Source organism: Myotis nattereri, assembly GCF_964212035.1.
Source record: "Myotis nattereri genome assembly, chromosome: 1".
In the NCBI taxonomy this organism is placed as follows: Eukaryota; Metazoa; Chordata; class Mammalia; order Chiroptera; family Vespertilionidae; genus Myotis; species Myotis nattereri.
In genome coordinates this window covers 178,057,320-178,078,802 of record NC_138075.1, presented here as the reverse complement: position 1 = coordinate 178,078,802, position 21,483 = coordinate 178,057,320, and the positions used below count along the sequence as shown (strand labels likewise).

The window sequence follows — 21,483 nt, the reverse complement described above, 5'->3', positions numbered from 1 at the left end:
TTTGAAGGCATTAAATACCTGTGTATGTCTGTTATTTCTGGCTCAATGTCACTACTTTGAAAACAATATTACTGTGCTCATAATTGATTGGTACCCTGAGAAATCCTCTTTCTACCCTGCTATATGTCATAAAAGTGGTTATATGAGTAATTTTCACAGGGTGCTATGGGGTTTTTTAGGCCTACTAAGATCATTTAAATTAATCCCGCACATTGGGGTTACATGAAGTACAATGTAAGTTTCAGGTTTCTGCTTCCCTATGACTTGTTCGAGAGCCTTGAAAGTTTATTGAAAATTTGAAAGAGTAAAATCTTTATCCCTGAGCAACAGAACTAGCAATTAGTTTCTGTGATGCCTTTCCCTGCTTACGCTCACCAGTCAGACAGAAAACAGCGTGCAAAAAGGCCATGCACTTTTTGTAAGTATCACTAATCAGAATTCTTTTAAATAGTTATGCCTTGCGATTTTATGAAGACACTTTGTAAGTCTGCAAATGTAATAGTGATTATCAATATTGCTAATTTGTCCCTTCCCTTCCAAAGAGATTGTATTTTCTTAATAAGCAGTTATTGATTTATTTTTTCAACAGACATTTATAGAGCATCTGTTACATGGGAGGCACTGTGCTGGGCTATATTAGACCTATTACTCCTGCCATAGCTTTTCATGGCCATCAAATGTTGAGAGTCTAAAACACAATTCCTGAAATTAAAAAGAGACATGTGCTCTATGATTTTTGTAGGTCTGTGGGAAACTGATCCTCACATTCCGCTGAGCCACTATGTGCAAAGTGCCCTTGGTGAGCTTTGCTGGGGCCTGCGGACATTACAACCAGTCGTAATACACAAAAGGTAACATCTGGCTGGAGTGTTGGGAGGAAGAAAAAACAAAGCTCCATAGTAAAGCCCTATGATGAGACTATCTTCGGCTGAGAGAATCAAATAGAGTCCCTCCTAGAGCCTACGAAAACTATTTCTATGTGTCAAGACTAGAAAAGTGTTAGACTGAAAAGGGATAAAATTCACTCCATTTTCTCTGGCTCATGAGGAGTTGTAAAATTATAGGATACTCTTTTTCTCCAATAGTAAGGAGGCCTACTCAAAGCCTCATAGTTAAGTGGGACAGTTTAATTGGTAATGATGCTACACATAGTAACTACGGGAAAGGCCCGACTAGTTATTTCACCAAGTGAATTAAAAGTGCTGCTTAACTAAAATGTTCCTGTTACAGTACCCATAGCTGTCTTTTGTTGTTTTAGAAAAGTGGTCGCAATCAATTCATGCCAAGTGTCTTAAATGAACTAACATCCTGTATGTAATTGCATTACGCCACTTCATTTCTTTCTTTCTTTCTCTTTTCCCCCCCAAATTTAAAAAGTTCCATCTCTAGCAACCATCACCCACCCCAGCATGACAGATCAGCACAAAGTTTCCCCCTTCGGGAGATTTTCCCTCCCCCAGGATTTGTTCAAGAGTCTTGGGAGTTTCCTAAAAATCCTCATTGCAAAAGCCTAGAATTGAGAAAATGAGGAACTCTGCTCAGGTCCCAGCAATTTTCACTTTTCAGTGGAGATTGCTTTTGCGGCTGCCACACAAAATCGCTACTGGGAATTCATGCAGCCTCAAGGCCTTTGTCCTTTGTCAATGCTCCTTGTGGCTCAGATCCTTGCACAGCCAAGCTGGTTTACTAAGGAAAGGAGATCCTGTTCCTGCAGGGTTAACCCCTAACTCCCAAGGTCTTTTTTTTTTTTTTTAATGAGTGACATTGGTTCACAAAACCATCCAGGTTTCAAGTGTACAAGTCAACAAAGCATCATCTGCACACTGCATCGTGTGCCCATCACCCCAAACAAAGTCTCTTTTCATCTCCATTCACCCCCACTTTGCCCACCTCCACTAAGCTGTGGTAACATGCCAGCCTCTCTTCCTAAAGCAATGCCAAGGTAGGTACATAGAGGGAACCTTTCAGCCACTATCAGCCCTTCACCCCGACCTGTAAGTCCCAATGTTGAAATCACATTGCCAGTGAGCCTTCTCTTTTCTCCATGATTAGCTTCCCCCAGGCTAGAAAGAGAGAATGACATCCTAGAGCCTGTGTATCCCACCAGAGAGCTGCTGTAACAGTGAGCCTTAGAAAGCATAGGATCACAGCTAACAGTCACCTAGGCCTTTGTCAAGCCATGTCCACCCACTCCTCTCCCCCTCCAAAAAAAGGTGATGTTATTTCTTTCCTTCAGAATTATCCTCAGGACAAAGCTATTTCAAGGTGGCTTTTCCCCTCCTGGTCTGACAAGTGGCTTGAAGAGTTAAATGGCATTCCTTTCAGAAAAGAAACTTCAGTCCTCTTCTAACCAGGCCTTGTACTACATATGCATGTCAGTGCTAACTGCAAAGCTAGGTGTTTTTGCAAGTAGAATCACTCTTTCTGTTCCTTCTGAGTAGAAAAGCAAAGAAGTTATTTGGGCTAAGAAATTGCTATCCTCCTTAGGCAAATTCCTTCCTTTTTTTTTTACTTGCTCGGAAGAAGAAGTGGTATAGTTTTTAAAAAATACGGACAATGCTCCATGAATGGTGCAGTTCCTACCAGATTCTGAAAATAACTCATTCATATTTAGCCTGGAAGAAATCTATATATTATCAGAAGTGTCTACTAGTTGAGGCAAAAGAAAAATATTTTGGCAGACGTAAATTCTTTCTATCAAATTGTGCAGGCTAATTATTCTCTACCTTTAAAGAGGTACAAAGGTCAAAAGGTTAATATGTAGCTTAATCAAGAAATTATGTAAATTAGCCCAAATCAAGCACAACATAAAACCTCCATAATCAGTAAAGTATGTAGTTTGCTAGCAAATCAAATGAAACTTCCAGTTATTTTGGTAAGTAAAAAAAGAAAGAGAAAAACCCAGATTGATGTATCTCAGGCAAAGTTGATTTTAACATGCCAATAAGAAAATAAAAGAAAGCATTGTAGAAAGCAGTGATGAAATCAAGAAATACAAGGAGATAGTTTTGGCGAAAATCACTAGAATGTCAGCACCATGGAGACAGGATGCTTATCATTCATTGATGTATTTCCATAACCTAGAACAATGCCTGATACATAATAAACATGTGTGAATGGATACTGAATGAATTATTAGATCAAAAATGTCACGAGAAAGCTTGACACTGCAAGTTTTGAAATGAGAACATAAAGCTACATATTACACAATTTCACGTACTTCTTCCTAAACTTATTTCATATCTAGTAAGTGACCTACTTTTCACACAAAAAAGGAAAAGAAAAACCTAGAAGGGATAGCACTGAAATAAAGGTAGCTTTATTAAAAACAATGATAAGTTATTTGTGCTTACAAAAATACCAACGTTAAAGGCAACTCTACTTCCTGTTAACTCTGGTGATTAATACCTCTTCTAAATATTTGGAAACATATGGTAGGTTATTATCTACTCTTCAGAGAAGAAAATGAGACACAAAGAGATGGCAGTATGAAGAGTCACCATGAAGTAAATACTCAAATACAATTGGTTTTCAGGTAAGTCTATTTTGAAGTCATGTTTTATTATTACCAAACATTTTCCTTATCATTCCTCACACTAACAATATTCTAAAATGACTCCTTTGGCCCTAGCTGTTTTGGCTCAGTGGATGGAGCATCAGCCTGCAGACTGAAGGGTCCCAGGTTCAATTCCAGTCAAGGGCACATTGCCTGGGTTGCGAGCTCGATCCCCAGAGGTGGGCGCTGGGGGGGGGGGGGGGTTGCAGGAGGCAGCCAATTGATGATTCTCTCTCACCATTGATGTTTCTGTCTCTCTCTCACTCTCCGTCCCTCTCTGAAATCAATAAAAATATATTTTAAAAATATATAAATAAAATAAAATGACTCCTTTATATCCCTACATAGTAAAGAAAAAGTCATTGTTCTTTATCCCTCAAATCTTGCTACCCTTTAAGAATGTTTCCCTTATATGTTTCCCAATTGAAAACACAGTAGGAAACAGTATATTTAAGAAATAACATTTGCTATAGAGTTATTATGCACCATATTCCAGAAGAATTAAGGTTGTTTGCAATATTGCACATGCCACAACAACAATAGATTGCTATTTTAAAAAAATAAGTGGGTGAGAAAATGAAGGCAGAGGGAAAATGATGTGTGGAAGATAAGATGAGAGCAAGGGTAAAATTACTATACTAAATGCTAACTATGAGGTTTGTGCATTCACTCCTTAGTCACTTGTTTCCAAGCTTTCTAGCAACCAAGACAAACAAGGAAAACAGCCATATGGTTCTATATCCAAAAGGTAACCAGTTAAACTGGTCATGAAAAGCATTCTTGGTACTGAGAACAAAGAGAAAGAGCTTGCATTGATCCCCATAAGGATACTGCATAATGTTAGAAACAACTCCTCAACACCTTCCTGGTAAGTACAATGATGAGTGCCATATAGACTTTTTAGACATCCTTCAATATGAAGGGTCATCACCAAAGGTCAATTCAATAAAGCAACTGGGGGCGGGGGATGAGCGCAGCAAATGATGAGGTCCAGGCACTGAGATCAGTGGCTTAATCCAGAAATTGATTTTAGCATGTAAGGGAGAGTGGCAAGGCCACAAACCCTTCCGCCAGTCTTCACAAACACTGCTTTATGAGCTTTCGATAAGAGCCAAGAGGTGTGTTCAACACATATTCTTTAATCAGGGTCAAGAATATCACTATTTGGTGCTAGCAGACCCAGAGTGTATAGAATCATAAGCAGGCACCCATGCAAGATAAAACTGTGGAGCCCCTTGTTCAAAATTATTCAGAATTTCCAGATGACAATAGCAGAATATTAAGCCAAGCAAAAGACCCTTCTGAAGGTGGGGCCCTATGTAACTGCATAGGTCACACACTTATGAAGCCAGCTCTAATAGCCAGTCAGGTTATTCTAAAACTAGGGGCCAAGTGCATGAATTTGTGCACCTTGAAAGGAACTGTGGTCCCCGAGGCTATGGTGAGCACAGGGACAGATGTCGGCCCATCCTCCATGCCCCCGCCCGGCCCCTCTGCCGAGGCCCTCCCCCCAACCCGGGTCGCCTGTCTGCCGGCAGCCCTACTCCCACTGCCGCCGCTCCCACGTGTTGATGGTGCCAGCGCCGCTCACACCCTCTGACGACTCCGGTGCCAGTTGTGGGTGCAAGCAGGGCTGTCGCCGGCAGCAGGTCCAAGAGGCACTGCCAGCCCCAGTCACCCCTCAGAAACAGGGGGAGATGGAGAAGCCCTGAGGGGTAATTGGGGCCAGCAGCTGCCACTCGCACCCGCTGACGGCACTGAGCGATCGGTGCTGCTAGGTGCCAGCAGTGGACGCAAGCGGCGGCTCCAGAGCTGGCAGCAGTTGCGAGTGGGGCCAGCACCGGCAGCAGGTGCAGGCACTGGCAGCAGGTGCAAGCACCCAATGGGACCGTGGCACACAGGAACAAAGAATTTTCAGTAACCACCAGAGGCTCGCCCTGATGACAGCAGCCAGTGCCCCGCCTTGGTCTGGCGCCCCTGCTCACCTGTTCTACCATCCTGCTGCAGCCAATGCCCGCCATGTCCCACACTCTGCCACCTGCTGCCAACGCCTGCCATGTTCCGCACGCACCCCCTGGTGGTCAGCGCACGTCATAGCGATGGTTGTTCGGTCTATTTGCATTTGGGGGTTTTATATATATAGATGACGTGTTCTTGGGTGGCCTGGAAAGAATAGCCTCCTTCCCATCAAGCATCCCTCTTAACATGGAGAAATCCAAGATTCTCCCCGTCTAACGCACAGATGAATCAACAATCCTAACACCCAGAGCTCAATGACACAGACATTCCAAGCCTGAGCAATATATAAATAGATATTATCAAATGCCTAGTTTGGCCATTAATATATATATATATATATATATATATATATATATATATATATATATATATGTAATATACTAATTAGACCGGATAGACCATATGTCTTCCAGACATCCTTCTGGACAAAGCCACAGGGGCTGCAAGGGCCGAGGGCCAGCTGTCGTGGTGGCCAGCAGTGGGGTGATGGGAGCGGCGCCTTTCCCTGATTGGCCTGGTTGCTTCTCACAGAGGGAGGCCAGGCTGCGGGGAGCGGGCCTAAGCCATCAGTAGGACATCTCCTGAGGGCTCCTGGACTGTGAGAGGGGGCAGGCCAGGCTGAGGGACCCCCCTAGTGCATGAATTTTCATGCACCGGGCCTCTAGTATATATATTTGCTCTTGAGAATGAAACTTCATTGTGCACACTCTAAAATGAATTGTTTACAAGGTGTATCCTGTGTAACCAGATAATACACTTTCCTGAATAGAGTTAATTATAATCCAGTTAATATTATATGTCTAACCTATCATGGCAATTCCATTTTTGAGGTCCTTCCTTCTGGCAACTAATAGATAGCAGGACTCATTGCTTATTGGGGCCCTTCCTAGATTGTGGTTAGAGCCACTGCATTTGTAAGTAAAAAAAAAAAAAAAAGTAGGATCTTTTATTTGCATTAAAGAGAGAGGGAATATGCATCCAGCTGGCTCAAAACAAGAGTCAAGTTCAAAAAAGAGGAGCTGCAGTGATCTCTGATTTACCCATGAAGAAGCAATGCCCCTCATTTTCTTTCCTCTCATGCTTTCTTAACGAGTATATCCCACCCATAGGAGCAGCCCTACCAGCTCCTGCCAGCTGAACCAGTTGGTGTTTGTTAGGATGTATTATTATTATTAATTATTATTATCCTAGCATGCAATATACATCCTAAGATATAGAATATATTACACATTTCTCAAAGGGCTTGAACAAAGAAAGAATTTTTTAACTCTCTAATTACAGGAAGTCCAGGGTGAGACACACCCTGGGTTGATTCACTGACTCAAAGATGTCATCAAAGACTCTGGATTTTCCTGCCTCTCTGTTCTGTGCTTCTTGTGTTGCCCTCATCCTCGGGCCATGAGCAAGATGGCAACACAAGCAGGCACAACAGTATGCAGAGAACACGGTGTCTCATTCTGAGGATTTATGAGCATTCCCAGAAGCCCTCCAGAAGATTCTCCTCAGGTCTCATTGACCAGAATTTGGAACATGTTCATTCCTAAGTGAACTACAGCCAAGGGGACCAGAATTACAAAGATCAGGTGGGGTGGGGTGGATGCTAGGCAGTCAGTTGCAATGATCTATACCTGGGCTCTTGGCCCATGCTAAATAGATCAAGTTTAAACACAAGACCTAAGAGGAACAAATCCCTGGGTATGGTCGAGCCACTGACATTCTTGTTCTCAAAAATCTGAACTAAGAAGCATGGAGCTTGAGGGAGTTGGAAGCTAGCTCATATGAATGGCAGAATATGAGATTACAATTCCTTGAACTTGAGCTGCTGAGGTCTTCAGGGCCACCTGAGTCTCACATTTCCTAGTTGCTCAGTTTTTCTTTGACTTCCATAAGACTCCTTATAATAAACTCTCTTTTCTTAGGCTAATAAGTTGGAGTAATATTCTTGAAAACAAAATTCTGTGTTTAAGACAGCCTTACTAGACATTAAGATCCGGGAACTCAAACCAATTATGGTCATATTATTGGACAGCTGTGACCAGCTCTCCTAGTTTGCCTGAGACTGAGGAGCTTCCTGCAATCCAGGACTTTCAGTGCTATCAACTAGGGCCATTGGCCATCCCAACTTCAATAACGGGACTCCACCAAACTCATTATGCTCTTCGCATATGCAGTGCTTATTCCTAGAATCAAAATCTGAGAGCAGACCAATTATTATATACCTACAAACCACCTTGTGTTCCCACTACCAGGCCCTACCCCCGTTTTAAGGTTCAGAATATCACAGTTATATTCAGGCCAGGTCCCAGCATGACATAAAACTCACAGTGGTGGTTCAATAGGCTTGAGAAAATAAGTGCAAAATGAGTACCATTAACCCTAACACAGGGCAGCAGCTTTCTGAAAAGAAATGTACCATCATGTTAAAGTCAAAACCAATCTCTGAGATGACCTGAACATACCCCTTCACCTAGAAAGAGTTATCCTTGGTGCAATCCAAGCTCTGCTGAGACATGTTCACGTGTGAACAAAATAATCATGATTAATAATACACTGCATTTCCTCATGAAATAGGATAAGAACCTCTTGTTGCCTTGAACATCCACAAGGAGGAAAATATGACAACATTAAGCAAGGATAGTTAAGTTGTCCTGAGACAAAGTGTAGTATAAAATGACAAGAAAATGGGATTCAACAAGCAGGCATATTTTCTCCCTGTCTTTAAAAGCCTAATCAGGAATGTGACAAACAAAATTCATTCTCTTTCCTCGCAGATATGAAAGGACATCTTTTTTGTACCTATGGTAGAAACAGCAGCAAAAAAATGAACAGGAAAACCAATTTCACCTGAGGCTGTGGGCAAAAGTGGAATCCCATTAGATTCAATAATAATGTCAGAAAAAATCCCAGGACTTTCTCCAACCTATCATTTTACCGCAGAATTAGCAGGGTATTCAAATCTCTCTCTTTTTTTTTTAATGGAAAGTAACCCTGATTTCATTAGGCCTATTCTTCCTCTCAAGAGTTCATACACCCTATTAGGACACATGCTCTCTGATGACAAGTTGATTCATTTTCATAGAGACCTCCCCCACCAAAAAATTCAACATGTCAAGCACCAGACATATTTGTTGGACATATTTGAAGGAAAGGAACAAAGGGGGGAGGGGAGTACTAATTGAATTAAAGAAATTGCTAATATCAAGACTTCAACTTGGTAGGCAAACTTTCAAATAAAAATTAGTAAGAAAATATTTCTGCATGAAGACATATAGTATATATATCTATACATATCTATAGATATATATACACATATATATAGATATATAGATATACATACAGTATATATAAATTTTTACCTCATCTCTTTCCCAAAAGGATAAGAGGCAGTGGGTAAAATAAAGACAAAATAAATTATTTAGCTAAGAATTTTACACAAGAGGAGAAAAGTAAATATTCAAAATATAACAATGAGTCAAGTGGTTATGTTGAGTGAAAAGACCAACTATAATCTTCCTGACAAACAAGACAAAGAGGAAAAGGTGATAAGTCACATAAGCGTTTTGAGAAGAGGAAACTGACTACTTTCCCAAGGGAGATAAGGCTTTTTCTGCACCAACTCTTATGGAAACTTCCCACGTAAGGGGGAAGCAGGGAGCCCTCTGTGACACAGTAGGCAGTATCTTTACAATTTCAGGGCAAATGCAGAAACATCTGCAAATATGGCACCTGATGAGGTTTAAGGAACAGTTAAAACAGTCACCTTACAAAGAAAAATTTAGGTTCACATAGCTTAGTCCATAAATAAGTATACAGAATAAGAAATCAATAAAGGGGGATAGACAATCTTGCCTAGATTTTGACATATTTTCCCCCTATATATGACTGTATAATAATAGTCAAAAGTAACATCAACAATTTAAACAAATACACATTCATGTGCATTCTGGGCATATAGTCATATTTACCAATATTATGTCACTAACATTTGCAACAGCACTATCAAATAAGCACTGTAATGTCAGTAAGAAGAAAACTGAGACTCAGAAAGGCAAAAAAACTTTATCCAAGAAACTTCATGCAGCAAAGTCAAAATTAAATCTCAGGATTACCTGACTTCAAACTATTACAATCGTAACCTCTCAGCCTTCCTGCCTCCCTTAGTAATGTACTTATGCCTGAAATCCACTTGTTTCTTCACATAAAATACTGGACCAACAGACTCAAATATGCATTTTTTTAGAAGATGGAGTATATTTTGAAAGTATATTTTTAAAAATGATGATTCCATAGCTTTGATATTCCATAACTTATTGTCTAAACTATACTTTGAGGCCATTTAAGGGACAACACACCTCAGAAATTACTTGAAGAAACTTGTCATGAATCAAAGCTTCCTAGTTACAAAGAGCCGTGAGACAATTTTGGAAATAAGAAATATTCACCTAGTGCTCCAGGCAGCTTATTAGTTGAGTTGCTATGATAAGAGAGACTACAAAGTTCCATTCAGAAAAGGACCCAGTGTCTATTAAAATCTTAATCATTTCTCTGATCAGAAACAAACTTTTCACATCATCCCTAACCACATCATCCCTAACCAAAGCCATAAAGTAATGGTAGTCCCCTGATTACATCACTGAAAGTGGAATCTCCCACTGGGATTGGAGAGGGGGGTTTCTCCTCCTCCCTGAAGTAATAAAAGTATGCACAGTAACATATAAACTCCATATGCATGATTAACTCCATCGTTTTTTCCAGTTTTATTGAGATATAATTAACATGTAATGTTGTATAAGTTTAAAGTATACAGCATGATAATTTGAAACACTTATCTATTGTGAAATGTTTTCCATAACAGAATAAGCTAACATTCATCTCACATAGTTACCATTTTTTAAATTCTTTATTTTTTAAAGTATTACATGTGTCTCCTTTTCCCCCCACTGACCTCTTCTCAGCCCCTCCCACCCCCAACACATGCTCTCACCCCCACCCCCCTAGTGTCTGTGTCCATTGGTTATGCTTATATGCATGCATACAAGTCCTTTGGTTGATCTCTTACCCACCCCTCACCCTCACCCTCCCTATTTTTGCTCTGAGGTTTCACAGTCTGTTTGATGCTTCTCTGTCTCTGGATCTATTTTTGTTCATCAGTTTATGTTATTCATTATATTCTACAAATGAGTGAGATCATGTGATATTTATCTTTCTCTGACTGGCTTATTTCGCTTAGCATAATGCTCTCCAGGTCCATCCATGCTGCTGTGAATGGTAAGAGTTCCTTCTTTTTTACAGCAGCATAGCATTCCATTGTGTAGATGTACCACAGTTTTCTGATCCACTCATCTGCTGATGGGCACTTAGGCTGTTTCCAAATCTTAGCTAATGTAAATTGTGCTGCTATGAACATAGGGGTGCATATATCCTTTCTGATTGGTGTTTCTGATTTCTCAAGATATATTCCTAGAAGTGGGATTACTGGGTCAAATGGAAGTTCCATTTTTAGTTTTTTGAGGAAACTCCATACTGTTCTCCACAGTGGCTGTACCAGTCTGCATTCCCACCAGCAGGGCACGAGGGTTCCTTTTTCTCCACATCCTCACCAGCACTTGTCATTTGTTGATTTGTTGATGATAGCCATTCTGACAGGTGTGAGATGGTACCTCATTGTCGTTTTGATTTGCATCTGTCGGATGATTAGTGACTTTGAGCATGTTTTCGTATGTCTTTTGGCCTTCTGTATGTCCACTTGCAAAAAGTGTCTATTTAAGTCCTTTGCCCATTTCTTGATTGGATTGTTTATCTTCATTTTGTTAAAATGTATGGGTTCCCTATAAATTTTGGATATTAGGCCCTAGTTAACATTTCTTTTTTGTGGTGATCACATCTAAGATATACTCTTTTAGCAACGTTCACATGTATAGGGTGTCCCCCAAAAAAGTATGTACAGTTTGAATAAATATAAAGGCAGTGTTTCTTAAAATAAATTTCATTTTCAAAATGTAATAGACTCAGCTATTAAAGTATGTATACATTTTTGGGGACACCCCGTATAATACAGTATTATTAACTTTAATCACCAAACTGTATATTAGATCCCCCAAACTTACTTATCTTATAATGGGAAATTTCTACTCTTTGACCCATATCTCCCCATTTCCCCTACCATTCTACTCTGTGTTTCCATGAGTCCAGCATTTTTAGATTCCACATATGAGATCATATAGTATTTGCCATTCTCTGTCTGACTTACTTCACTTAACATAATGCCCTCAAAGTCCATCCATGTTGTTGCCAAGGCAGGACTTCCTTCTTTCTCATGGCTAAATAATATTCCATTCACCATACACACTACATTTTCTTTATCCACTTGTCCGTCAGCGAATGCTAAGGTTGTTTCCATGTCTTGCCTTTTGTGAATAATGCTGCAATAAACATGGAGGTGCAGATAACTCTTCAAGGTCCTGATTTGGATATATACCCAGTAGTAGGATTACTAGAAGTTCTATTTTTAATTTTTTGAGAAACCTCCATACTTTTTTTTTTCACAGTAGCTGTGTGAATTTACATTCCCACCAGCAGGCACATCCTGACCAACACTTATCCATCTTTTGATAATAGCCATTCTAACAGGTGTGAGGTGATAGATATCTCATCGCGGTTTTGATTTGCATCTCCCTGATGATTAGTGATTAGCATTTGATTTGCATTCCCCTGATGATTAGTGATGTTTTCATATACTTGCTGGCCATCTGTATGTCTATGCATGCTCAACTAGCCATCTGCCAAAGCTTGCTCTCACCACTGTTGGAAGCGTGCACAGTCAGCTACAGGGTGAGGGGGGGTGTGCGTGAGGCACACAGAGCACTGGGGGTGCCCATGGACGAGGCTTGCCCAGAAGCTCATGGGTGGGCTTCTTGATAAAGTCTGAGAAGCAGTTAGTAGGATCCACATTCCTTTAACTACCCCTCCCACCCCAGAATCTTATCTGTCACTCTCCCTGCTTCTTCCCACCCCCAGCCATTCAGTTCATGACTCAGTACTCTGGAAGGGCTGATCCGGAAATGGGCCTCTTTGGCAGCATCACACACAGCTGCAGAAGCCAGGCACACACTCACAGGCTCTCCCTTTCCCCAGCCAAGGGAAGTCAGGCCAAGAAGATCTATCTTGGTGCAAAAATATGCTGCACCCGAGGGGAGCGAGGGAGTGGGGCAGGTGATGTAAAGTAGAATTGTATTTTGCTCCAGAGTGCTGGAAACCTGGCTTCCACAGAGGCTCTCTCATCCCAGGGTGATTGGTGATTGTCTAGGACTGTTTTCCAGGGACTGCCAGGACACAGCCAAAGGGACTGGAGCTGGTTCATGGGCCACTGCAGGCTCCACAGCCCCAATGGAGGTCTATCAGCTTATACTTGTGGGCGAGACTCCTCCCAGGTCACGTGATGTGTGGTGCTGGACCCCACAGCTCCCACAAAGGCACTTTGGTCCACGGCTAGATGCAAAGTTGCTGTTGCTGAAGGGGAGGATTCGAACGAGGGACATCTTACTTAGTTAGGCTGCTGACATTATGCTAACTTCTGACTTTTGCATAATACCGTTCAGGTAACTTATTGAGCCTATTGTTTTAGTTTCCTTTCTCAATCTTTATTAATCTAAGGGTAAGAGGGGGGCAAAAACTTTTTTAAAAATTAATTAAGATAGAAGAGTCAAGGCTTTGAAAATTCCCAAAACTTTATTATAAGAAAAAATTGGGGGTAAGGCAATTAGATTTAGGTATGTATCTAATTGATGAAGATACTTGAAAATCGTAGTGCCCAAACACCGTCGTAATCCCTCACCTTAGTCTACTTGTGGCTATAAGCAGGGGTGAGTAGAGTTACATTTATGGTAAGCATGAAAGGGAAATGGTGACTTTTGAAACCTGTAGGAGATTACAAAAGATACTATTCTTTGTGTGCTGTTTTTTTCATTTCCAAAATGTTGTCCATCATACTTATTCTGGTCTCTTTGGGAAAATATTATTGGGGCTTCCAGTCATGATGCACTCTCATCACTGGCTGCAGCTACAGAAGTGGGCAGATGAACCAAGCCAGGCCGGCCATAGCACTGCATGCCTCTAGAACCAATGACTGGCCACAAAACGGGCACACGACCCTCAAGAGGCCAACAGGAGCCCTCCTTGAGCTATCTGAGTAATGGACATTAGGAAAAAGACTCTCCTTAGCCCACTAGACAGAGAAGTACAGCCCTATGAGCCAAGGGTTTCCAGGAACAACCTTTTGTCACATAGGAAAAAGGCAGCTATGCAATATGAGAGATTTACGCCAACATGCAAAGTGGAACAGAAATAAGAAGAAAAAGATAATAATGTTTGTGCCCCTTGATTTAGCCACCTGCCTATGTCTGCAGTCCTGAGAGGGAAGTCAGTAATTCCCTCTGTATATTTAATGTGCATGGATTTGGGGTTACTCTGTCTTACAATATTGATTCTGTGGATGAACCACAAGAGGGCTAACTCCAAAGTAATCTCAATTGCAAGCCCCTAAGTTAGAGGTATGAGTGATATTTCCCCCCAGTTTGTCTCACAACCTGATTTCAAATAAGTGCTTATATACTGACGAAGGCTGTATTTATGTACTTACGGGAGACATATTATTTACATAACACTTAGAAATCAGACATGAAAGGTGATATACAGATCTGTGGTGCCTGCTGGATTCTACAGTGATCTCTCTATCCCTTCTCGGGTCTCTTCTATGTAAGAGGGCTCACAGCTCAGAAATCTGGGCTCTCCTGATTATGGAAATTGAAACGCTAGGAGATTTAAACCCTGAACCATAAGCCCTGGTGTTTTTTTAATTACCGGACTACTGGCTATGAGATCTGTTTAACCTTGTGCATTGTCAGGATGTGAAATGGTAACTGCAACTGTGGTCGTTAAATACGTGTGTCAGACATAACTTCAGAGGTCACCTCGGCTGAGGCTCCTCTTAGCAGGAGGCACCACAGGCAGTGGAATGACTAGAGGGCTGGGAGGACTCTAGGTTCCATCTCACATCATTAATAACTATAGAAAAAATGACAAAAATGTTTAAATTCTCTTAATATTTTATATCACTAAGTAGGCTCTCAGCTGCCACTCTAGCTAACAAATTTTTAATAACAGGTATTTTCAAATGCTGAAAAGCATACAGAACAAACCTTCTATTTTTTAGATAAGCCCTAACACTTTTCAATAATAAAATTATCACACACAGGTATAATTTTCATGCAGTTTAGAAAGACATTAGATAAGATGTAAAATTCTCTCTCCTCCAAATCCCACTCCTTTCTCTCCAACTCTATTAAGAATCATTTTTATGCACTTCAAAAATAAAGTTATAATTGACTAGCATATTGTATCTATGTGTATATCATTTTATTTGTATGAAAGAGATCATTCACAATGTTTAGCATTTTTTTCTTTTTATTTAATTTTATATCTTGGAGAACATTCATAGCAGCACAAAGAGATTTACTTCATTCTTTTTAAAGGTTGCTTCATAAAATCATGATTTATTTGGCCCATTCCCAACTGATATCTATTTAACTTGTGACTAGGGTTTTCTGCTATAACAGATAATACTGCAGCATATATGTATATGCATGTATGATATATGTATTCATACATAAATATATCACAAACACACACATATCTCACTCATACAACTCCCACACACCACAAATATACCCTTATAAAAATCACTAGAGGCCCAGTGTACAAAATTTGTGCATGGGTAGGGTCTCTGGGCCAGGCCGGTGATCAGGGCCAATCTGTGGGACGACCAGCAGGGCGATCAGGGGGCCCCCACTAGCACCTGTCTTGGCTGGCCTGGGGCTTGTGGGATGGGGGCAGCTCCTGCATTGAGTGTCTGCCCCATGATGGTCAGTGCACGTCATAGCAACCAGTCATTCCACCAGTCGTTCTGCCATTCGGTCAATTTGCATAGTAGGCTTTTATTATATAGGATGATATTTTCCCCCTGTGGTAAAACTGCTCTGCTACATAATTCACAGGGCAAAGTGCAATTAGCAATATCCTCAGAACAAAGGGGGTATATTCTGCAAATGCAAAGAATCACCATTAACATTTTATCCTTAAAGATTTAACAGTTTCTTTTTATTTGAGAAGGGTTTTTACTAAGTTTTGTTCTAGAGAGTGAAGTACAATGAGTCCATTTCCCTGCATCCTGTCCATGCTTTTGTTTATATTCTTGGATTTAATAATCAGTTTGTCAAATTTTCTTATTGTTCAGAAAAATATTAACAGTAAAAATAGATATAATACTCATTCTTTTACTCTACTTAAAAAATAAAATAACACCTTGTGGTGTCTTTGTGCATGTACGTGTGAAAGTACAGGTCTTTCTTAGAATTTTTCATCAGGGTATCTAGTCCTTCCAAGAAACTAGCACTCAATCTTTACCCAGGGGCATGTTTATCTATAAATCATATTTGTGCACACATGCTTATCTTAATCAATATATACACAGAACACACAGTTCGTTTTTTTCATGAGCCAGGTTCTTGGCTCTTTCTTGAAGCAAAAATCACTTTGTAACCACCAAAATGCACCTCTTAAGTATGAGAATTCACATGCTTTTTAAATTGAAATGTTTATGGGCAATTGTAGATTTGCATGCAGTTGTAATGCATGCTGTTGATAAGCACTCATTTTGCTTTTGCATATGTACTTTAGAAGGCCCTAGACCTTTTCATATAGTTACACAGTCTTGAAACTGAACTTCAAAACTTGTTAACTAGGTTCTATACATGAGTAGCATATCTCATAGTGCATGCATTCTGATATGCCACAGTACATTCCTGTGAATTATAAAAATAGGGAAAAGGGAAATCATTTCCACAAAGTTTCCTCATGAAGAAAAGATTAAGTACACTTCCAAAATAGTTTGCCCTCTCACACAGTGACTGGTTGCCATGGGTTACCACCTTCTCTGATGCATTCATCCCTGGAGGAAGAATACGAGATACCAGTGAAGGGAACTACCACTTACTACAAAAGAATAATCAATGCAAATAGATTCTAGCATAAAATCATTTTTAAACCATAGCAAGGACTTTCAAATTATATTCTATTTCCATTTCTTTTTTGAAGGCAAAGTTTTGCTACCAAAACTCCAGCTGTTCTACCAGAAACATTTTTCCTTTTTTTAACTGAATCTTTAAAATAAGGCATTCAGCCATGTAATTCCTTTCTACCAAAGACAAGAGATTGTTGGTTAAACATAAGGACTTTTCATATGAAATTAACTGCTCCAAAAAAGAGAAGTTGAAAACATAGTTAATATTTTGTTACTAATACTGAATTGTCTGAAAGAGAGAGAGAGAGAGAGAGAGAAAGAGAGAGAGAGAGAGAGTGTTATGAGAGAGAGAAGCAGAAACATTTGATCTGAAGGTATGTAAAAGGCCTCAGAGTCCAGGATCTGTTTAACCTACAGGAAACCTTTAAAAAGCTTGAAATTTGCAGGATGCCTATCCACCTACCAAAAGTCTCCACTCTATAGCTCCCTAAACAACAACCACTAAATGGCATTGAACTAGGGGCATATTTCCCCAACACCTTGATATGTTTGTATTTTTATCTGGTTCTCATGAAGATTTTAAAATGACAGCAAGGAACTTTTAAAAGTTAGAAGCATATTTTAAAGCATTTGAAGTACCAGAGCTTAGAACTAAGCACCGTTAATATTCACTTTAATTCATATTTAGTGACCAAAATTAGATGAGAATTTTTCCAAATCGACCTTTAGAAATACTACATCATTTACATTCTCACCACCAGTGTACCAAAATTCCCATTTCACTGACCAATAGGGGTATTAAAGGATATGATCATACTGAGAAATTAAAATTTCTTTTATTTTGCCAAATCCTTTGACACAATTCAGGAGTCACCAAACATTTTCTGTAAAGGGCCAACGAATGAATAGTCTAGGCCAGTGATGGCGAACCTATGACATGTGTGTCAGAGGTGACACGCGAACTCATTTTTTTGGTTAATTTTTCTTTGTTAAATGGCATTTAAATATATAAAATAAATATCAAAAATATAAATCTTTGTTTTACTATGGTTGCAAATATCAAAAAATTTCTATATGTGAACGGCAACAAAGTTAGGGTTTTTCAAAATGCTGACACGCCGAGCTCAAAAGGTTTTCCATCACTGCTCTAGGCTTCTCAGGCCATACAGTCTATTGCAAGTAACCAACTCAAGAGAAGCCACAGTCAGTGTACTACTTGATCTACAAAAGCAGGCAGCTGGCCTGATTGTATCCAGGGCCATAGTTTGCAAACCCCTCTCAAAACTCTATGCAGTCATGATTTCTAAAACTAATCTCCTGACAATTCTTAGACATCTACAAGAAATTGTGTTTTGTGTGTATCAGTGTGTATTTACATTGCAATACCTATAAACAAGTTAATTCATATTAAGGAAACAAAAAGAAGAAACAGCAACTTACAATTGACAGTGTAGAGATTTGCTAACTTCTAAAAATTCTATCCATCCTCATCATCATAGCTAAAGCTCTTATAACACTTTGCAGCTTACAAACCATTTATCACTCATGATCCCATTTGATCTTCAAACACTATGAAGTAGCTATGATTATCCAGTTTTTCAGATGGGGAAGCCAAGGCTCAATTGACTAGTTATGAGACTCAAAGCCAGAGGTGACCTTGTGACCACAGAAGCTGTTTAAGATCAACCAACCAGAAAGTCAGCACTGAAAATTCCCTGACGGAGCCCACACAGCCGGGTGAAATTACATGCATACATTGCCTCTGCTTTTCGGGTGAGTTGTTTGTTTTTCTGTAAGACCTGAACATTTTGTCAGTGGGAATGGGTGGTAATTAGTAAGATAAGAGATTGATCTTGTATTCTAGTCTGCTAATGTTTGTTTTGTGCCAGAATTGTCCCTGTGGCCCTGAGCCAGAATGAATGAAGCAACTGTAAGTGTCTAGGAAAAAGCCTGCAAAATAAATTCACAAGAAAGAAAATCTATTATTAGGGATACTGTGAACTAAATTTAAAGGGATATTCACAAACTCCACTGTGAGTTTACACAGTACAGACAACAGATTTAGAAAAACCAATTGCCAAAGACAGCTGCAATTTTTTAAAAAAATCTAAATAATAAAAGAGAGAAGCAAGGATGCTAAAACATATTGAAAGAAAGAGGTAGGTCATTTTTTCTTAAATGAGAGTCAGTATTATTCTGTGACCACACATAACAAACATTCTGCTGATTTTGACCATTTTTCTTCTAATCTGTGTGTCTGGGCTCCAAGCACAGTGCCTGGGCAGACACGGAGCAGAGTTGGGCTCAGCCCTTGTACTCAGGACACATTCTCTGAGACTAACTATCCATCCACACCTTAGTAGTGAAGTACTCGTCCAATCACAGTCCTTAATACAGGGCCTTAAGAAATCCCTCACAGGAGTTTCTTCCCCCAGTTTCCCCAGCTCCTGAATGCAGCTCATTATACAACAGCTCCCTGGGTATCCCGATGTCATCTTTTCCTTGAATGCACTAGGCAAGTGGGGCTGTGCTGCAAACAGCCAGCTCATTTCCAGCTTGGCTGCATGCAGATGGCTATGCTTTCAAAGTGCACATGCTTACAGTAAGTTTGCAAAGTCAGCACTGTATTTTGGAATAAGAATAAGCCCAGAGACAACCGAGGCCAGGCGCCAAAATGCAGCAGGGGACTGCTGAGACTTTCCTTGGAAACACAGCCTTGAAAATGTTCACAAAATCCTACTGTCCTGCTACATAAGAAGCTCATGGTCCAGCGGCAATCTGATCCCCAAAGTGGGTTCAACCAAACTGGAAGGAGAAAAAGCAAGTTGCAGGAAAGCGTGATATCAATCTCTAGGTGGGAAAGCAATCGTGCCTAGAGTGATTTATCCTTCCAGCACCTTCCATTAAGTTATGTAACCTCAACAGGTGAGTGTAGCTGTCTCAGCTGCACCTTCTCCATGATAAATATGGAGAAGACAATGCATGCTATGATGCTTGTGTGAAGATGAAAGGGGAATGAGCTTTCTAAACTGTCAAGGGCAACATCAATTATGCTTGTGCAGATTAAGCAATACCACCTAAGAGACACATAGAACACCCACAGGCACTTCAATAGCATCAACATGAACACCTGGCACACAGCCAGTCCACTTGCATGGAATGGTGCCTTAGGTGAGAAGCTGCATTAAGGTAGGAAACAGGCTGTACCCATGATTCAGAGGTGTTGCAGTGTACTAAAAAAAAAACCCGGAAATTTCAAGGTTTGATGAAAAGTACTGAAAAGAACCAATCAGCCCTAGCCGGTTTGGCTCAGTGGATACAGCATCAGCCTACAGACTGAAGGGTCCCAGGTTTGATACTGGTCAAGGGCACATGCCGGGTTGCAGGCTCAATCCCCAGGAGGGGATGTGCAGGAGGCAGCTGATCAATGATTTTCTCTCATCATTGATATTTCTAACTTTCTCTCCCTCTCCCTTCCTCTCTGAAACCAATAAAAATATATTTAAAAAACAACAACAACAAAAGAACTAATCACCCTGCACAAGTTTGTGTATTCTTCACATAAAGCATTTGATTGCCTCCATCTTATACTTAGCTCACTGGCCTGTAAAAAAAACTGATTCTAAATCAAGGAAATTACTTACATGGGAAAGAATCTAGAAATATTATTTTCTGGACTTTATTGTATAAAAATGTACTTCTATTACATTGAATCATATATAATTGCTTTTTTTTATAGGTCAGACCCACTCAAATATCAGCCATTTCAATACATTAGATCAGAGATTGAACAGGATATAATGCAAACGACCTTGTCCTCCATGAGTTCACTATCTAATACTTGCTAAAACGCATCCCACATAATCTACTTCTTATTGCAGGTTTGTTCCAATTCATTAAGTGCTTGCTTAAAGAAAGCACCTTTTAAATGATTTATAAACTTATACATTCAAGAGACAGTGTTTTAAAAGGAATAATAGAGTCTACACCATTTAAATAAATTCTTAAGGGGAGCTACTCTTAAAGGGACCCCCCCTTTCTCCTTTCCTCTCTCCCTCCCTCCCTCCTCTCCCTGTTTAAATAATAAAATTCAACCTCTGTATTAGGCTGGGCTCTCCAAAGAAATAGAACCAATAGGAGTTTGTGTGTGTGTGTGTGTGTGTGTGTGTGTGTGTGTGTGTGTGTGTGTGAGAGAGAGAGAGAGAGAGAGAGAGAGAGAGAGAGAGAGAAAGAGAGAGAGAGAGAGAGAGAGAGAGAGAGAGAGAGAGAGAGGTTGATTCTAAGAAATGGGCTCATGCAATTATGAAAGCTGATTATTTCAAAACTTCCCTGGCGGGGGTGTGGGGGGCAGAACCTAGTGACTCAGGAAAGAGCCAATGTTGCAGTTCAACTTCAAAGCCATCTGTTGTCAGAATTCCCTCTTGCTTGGGAAGGGTCAGTCTTTGTTCTATTCAGGCCTCCAAATGACTAGATGAGGCCCTTCTACATTGTGGAGGACAATCTGCTTTACTCGAAGTCCACCAATTAAAATGTTAATCTTCACCCTGACCAGTTTGGCTCAGTGGATAGAACGTCGGCCTGCGCACTGAAGGGTCCCAGGTTCGATTCTGTTCAAGGGCATGTATCTTGGTTGCAGGCACAACCCCAGTAGGGGGTGTGCATGAGGCAGCTGATAGATGTTTCTCGCTCTCTATCCATCTCCCTTCCTCTCTGTAAAAAAATCAATAAAATATATTTTAAAAAGTAAAAATAAATAAAATGTTAATCTAATTCAGAAACACTCTCACAGAGACAGCCAGAAACATGGTAGAGCACATATGTGGGTACTGTG

General features: G+C 40.2%; 2 protein-coding genes across 6 annotated transcripts in view; both read right to left on the bottom strand.

Annotated features, from left to right (window-relative positions):
• Window positions 1-21,483, bottom strand: part of RASGEF1B (RasGEF domain family member 1B) — a 525,540-nt gene that overhangs the window by 297,992 nt on the left and 206,065 nt on the right. The gene's annotated exons all lie outside the window — the stretch shown is intronic.
• The window catches only part of LOC308522222 (succinate dehydrogenase [ubiquinone] iron-sulfur subunit, mitochondrial-like), a 409,251-nt gene that overhangs the window by 181,750 nt on the left and 206,018 nt on the right, over window positions 1-21,483 (bottom strand). The window lies entirely within an intron of this gene.